A 5,296-nucleotide genomic window follows, 5' to 3' on the forward strand; every position below is an offset into this window, starting at 1 on the left:
ACAAATACAGACAGAACGATGGGATTCTTAAAAGAGAGCAGCTGTATACGTCCAACCCGCCTGTCAATCATCAAGCTGTAGGTAACGTCATCACCATGACAACGTGTGACGTCAAGAGTGGACTAAAGTTAATACGTAATGATATTGAGCGGTCAGGTTATACTTCTGCGTTTCTTCGATGTTTTGGACATGCCTGTGTTCAATGTGGTACTGGTGTTCTCCGTGCCAAACGAATAGAACATAAAAGGGTTACCGTACCAATTTGAGCCATAAAAGAGCACACGATCGATAAAAACATCATAAATCAACAAAAAAGCCACAAAAAACCGCCATCCACCCAGAAAGTCTGCGTAGGCCAATTAACGCCGGCGGCGCACCCGTCAAAGAAATGCTGTACACAAAGGCACACCTTGTCGTACGTTGTGGATACACTTGACCTACTTCCAAACAAAAGACCGTATATATTAAAGGTCATGTTTAGATATAAACTCATCCTATTGTTTCTTTACAAGGTTTTCTACGTATGCATGACATTTGATATGAGCTCAACAGGATGAGTGCAAATAAGCTTCTCCTTTTCTTCTCGGACGAGCATTAGCATAGTGTGACGTGCCACCGTCCCCGACCAATTTAGACAGAGCGCGCGGTAACTCTTTACTCAGTGCCGGGTGGCTGGAAGTTGGACAAAACCGACCTTTAAGACGCAGGCACACAACTGGAGTGAAACCACTTTCTCCTTGTAGCGAGACAGCTAGGAGACAAACGCTAAGAGCGAGTCTAAATTCTGTGCGCTAGAAGAGAAGTCCAAGGGAAAGAAGATGAAGACTGCGGTGGTGTTAGTGATGGCCGTACTGTTGGTCAGTGGGCTGACCAGCGCGGCTCCGGCAAAGGTAAGGCACCAATACTTTTTTTTTGTCTTTTGGGGACGTTTATGGTCATGTCATTTGCCGACACATAGTCAGTTATCGCATACTCTTTGTTTCTTTTTTTCATTGGCGCATTTCGCTTTGTTTTCCGTCAGTCTACGTTTGCGGAAAAATTTCAAACTACCAGTCCGTTGGAAAATCACTTCAAAAACAGAACTGAACAGCTCAGATTGACCGAAGGTTTTACACTTTTAAACTTACGCACGAAACCTGACGGACGGCACGATTTGTTCAAGTCAACAACAGGTAATAGGGACCGTACCATTTCTCTGCTATTAACCTCACAAATATTGTACCAAACGGATACTTCAGCAGGGATACGATCAAACGTTAATTATCAGAAATGTCAGCAATGTGACATGATAGCGTTTGCATGTACACGGCTTACCAAGTCACCAAGTGACTTGAACACACCAGTTAGCGTGTTCACGGGCGCAGGTATGCTAGAACAACATGTCGTTTGTGTACCTGTCGGTGGACTTGACTCAGTTGTCAGGCGGATGTCTACACACTTCCTGTGATATGTTTAGGATAGGATACAGGATACAATGTCCGTGACGGTAATGTTTTTGACATCCATCCAAGTACCAGATATCTACATGCACGACCGCATCTGACAAAGTGGAATTTTGAATCTCTGTAGCAACAGTAAATATGCACAGTATAGGAGGTTGTGCTAGACTCTGAGGCTTGATTATGAGGACTATGAAATGCAAGTACGTGCATGGCAATTTTATGTTTTTCTTTTTAGATTCTTTGTAGTCTTATTTTGTTCCAGAAATCCTAGCGCTAACTGCCTAAAGGCTAGACTGTATATGTTTGTATAACCCAGAGAAGTTTTCTTGGACACGTAGGCGCAATCAATATGCTCTCCTTGGTTTGATAGCATGATACAAGGGGCGGTCAGAGGGGGACCTTATTGGGAAGGTAGTGGCATAGCTCACATTGTAGGACTATGAAATATAGAACGTTCGCTTCCACTAAGTTAACGTTTAAATGAGTGTAGTCCTTTTCGTCCGCCATGTTCTTTTTTATGCCATTCTAGGACTAAAAACACAGGACGGCAAATCGGATGACGTTCTCATGCCAACTTTTAGTGTCGCAGTGTTTGTAATAGAAATCCGACTCGCACGTCCAAGAGGCACGGGCGTTGCTTACTACCGGACACTAAGTATCCTTAACAAAACGTCCATTCTTCGTCTTATTAAGGGACCATCACACACTGTCAAGAACCTCCGACCGCTAGAAGGTCACCGAATTTCACAATCAACAGAGTCATGTTTCTAGCCAGATAATCTCCCCTGTTATATTTGTCAGGGCTCAGTGACCATTAGCCGATCATTACAAATCAAGCAGTCATCGAGAGGGAATCAGTCGTTTTGTAGCCTGGATACCATACCCCAACCTCAAAATATATCTTTCGTGTTGGGGTCTGGCAGGATGGCTGTAGAAAGGTTCTCGAAGGACCTTGATCAGAGGGAGGAGAACCTAGGATTGATGACCACTCTCACCACAGGTAGCCAGCTACAACACACCACAGTTGGTCAGCAGGCCATCACAGTAGCGAATCAGGTACTTAGTGGTCACTGTTATGGATTCAAAAAGTACAGTTGGGGGTGTTAAACCAATCATGGCAGGGGTGTAATTACCTCCTGCTGATCCTGTGCTGTTCTATTGGTGGCGTTTCTTGCCCACTATAAGGGGCAAAATTGAGAAGAGTTCCTATCCTATCCGGCCAGACCCCTGCACGATAGATACTTGAGATCGTGCTGGGGTTTGGTAACCAGGCTAGCCGTTTTGCTGCCGAAACTTATTTTGAGGTCGTAGGCTCGTCGGGTAACGGTCCCTTCAGGTCCTCTTTCCATTGGATAGGGACAGTTGAAGTACCTTGTAATTTGACAATGATCCATGATGTAAAAGTATCACTTGAAAGAAAACAAAACACACAAAAGACTTACAAAATACACTTCTTTGTCAACGAAATCCCTCAAACGTCAATTTTTGGAAATTTTGCAGCTCGCTCAACTGTCGCAATGGTCATACAAGACTCATACAAGAAAAAAAAAGATTCTTCGGTACAATAGTTAGTCTCGATGCGTGGTAGTTAACGTTGAATTTACAACGTATTTGTCATGGGCAACAATACGTTACAGACTACAGTAGGATGTTGTTACTGCGACTTTCCCCCAAGGCGTACTGAATACAGTGACTTACGTTCACAATGACGTAGTGCTTCCTGCCTGTGTTAGTATTAGTTGTTAAACCTCGGTAACCCTGCAGGATGTTTTAATAGCTGTGTTCCTCACACAGTGTACACTTTTGCTGTGGTTACAGCGTCTGCATGTGTTGTCATGGTGTATCTGTGTAATCGGGTTTGGTTAACTCTATGCTAGTAGGATCATTCGGCCTATTGTAAACCACAGGAAAGCTATTAATCAATAGTAAGTTATATCAGTGTCCCTTGCCATGCTGCTAATTGTTATGTTTTTCCTAGCTGGGGCCCCATCTATCCAAGATTGTCCCGGTTCGTCCGTTCATCTTGAACCTGAAGTTAGCAGCCTTTTCACCAGCTGCTGATTCGGCCTTCGATGTTGCAACAAGTTTCACATCCTAATGTATCTATATAAGCACAGTCCAGCCCTCAAGGTCAAGTTTTTAATTTCAAATTTGTTTGATGTTTCAGCAGCGCACGTCGTTCGCCTGTAACAAAGTCATGCACTGTGTGAACAGCGACGGCTCCGCCTGTGACGTGATTACCGGTTTCACCAACCGCTGTTCCTGCGTCTTGGTGAACGAATGTGTACGGCATTCATTTTAACACGTTATACGGTGATCCCCATGGGACTGAGTAATGTATATAATGTTACCTAAAAGGTGGTATCTCACTGCACTTGGGGCACCGATGTGGCACTGCGGGGTTCCAAAGACTACTCGACAAATTTCAGAGATAAAGACAAATTTTCTTACGTTTTGTGTATTTTGTTGTCTTCTAAGTCATACTTTTACGTATTACGCAATATCTAAATCATAAAAATCGGCGAAAAATACACAACAGTGCCGCAGTGAACGAACCCCGCAGCGCCGCACCGGTGCCCCAAGTGCAGTGAGATACCACCTCAAGGCAGCACTTCAATTTATTAATTCTCGGATTCGACACCTTAAAAAGATTTTTAAAGTCGAGCTCCGCCATCATAAAGGTTAAATTTAATAAAAGACAATGCTGTAGCTGCTACCAACTTGCTAAATGACTTTGAGTTTATTTGGATCCACATTTAGCTTAACAATGTTGTTAGCTATTCTTCCTTTGTTCCTCCACATAAAATACATCAATACACACATAACGAACACGACAGAAAGATTACAAAAATAAACACACTAAAATTACATAAGATCATCGATGATCGACATCGTTCATAACTTGTAGTTAAACGACTAATATAAATTTGCATCTATCAAGTTTAGATATTCATGACTATTTCAGTCCATGGCCAATCATAGAGGGAAATCAGTTTGCATGATTGAGTGACAGGAATCTATTTTGTTCTACAGGGCTAGCAGAACAAACATCTGATACAACTCGGGCGCCGCTGGATCTACCAACGAACCAAATCTACATCCCATGGAACAACTAGGAGACGCCCAGAAAAATACAAAATACGCCTTTGCAAAGGCTCAGTATGCTTGAAAAAAAAACTATGCTTGATTTATGAATAGGACCTTGAGTGACTCTTTAGTCAGCTTTAAGTACTCTTCAAAGCCAAAAAATGTCGACGTAGGCCCCCCTCCCAATCCTGTTAGAATATCTGCATGGCATGACGTAAATGCATACGTAAATGTACCGTTTTGTTTGACGCTCTCCGGAAAGTTTGGTGTCGACTCCCGTGTTTTCAGTCACAGGTTTCTGCGCGCTTTGTTTAACGTGACAGACCATTTACCGTAAACTATCGTGTTTTCGTTTGACCCTTTCAACCCTTTTAGAGGTTACGTCTTGTAATTTACAACGTTTGTCAAAGCATTTGCTGCCCAGGAACTTGGGGTCAAAATTTTGTACGAACTAAAACAACATGGATTTAAATTCAGCCTGTATAGTAAATCTTTTTGGACATATATGAATAAAATGAAGAAATGTAACAAACTACTTTAAATTCGATTATGCTGGTTTTAAGATAGTCGTTGTGATTGTACTCAGCCTTTTATATTAAACGGAATTTCTGCTTTTTGTCCTCTTCTTCGAATTCATTGTTGCTTCGTCCGTTTTTCTATGTTTGAATTTTATGCTGTACTGCTATGAACTTTCTATGTGTATCCTGAAGCTGCAAATATGTATTATATCTGTTAAACGACTTTAAAAACATTTGATTCATATCAGC

The 5,296-nt window shown here is 42.2% G+C and overlaps 1 long non-coding RNA gene across 1 annotated transcript; it reads left to right on the plus strand.

The window, feature by feature from the left end:
* Window positions 1–573: 573 nt before the first annotated feature.
* Window positions 574–5,161, plus strand: LOC118428145. The gene is made up of 3 exons (XR_004832612.1): window positions 574–890; window positions 3,610–3,726; window positions 4,476–5,161. It is a non-coding gene; the product is annotated as an uncharacterized LOC118428145 (long non-coding RNA).
* Window positions 5,162–5,296: the final 135 nt, after the last annotated feature.

Source organism: Branchiostoma floridae, chromosome 1, assembly GCF_000003815.2.
Source record: "Branchiostoma floridae strain S238N-H82 chromosome 1, Bfl_VNyyK, whole genome shotgun sequence".
NCBI classification, from domain to species: Eukaryota; Metazoa; Chordata; class Leptocardii; order Amphioxiformes; family Branchiostomatidae; genus Branchiostoma; species Branchiostoma floridae.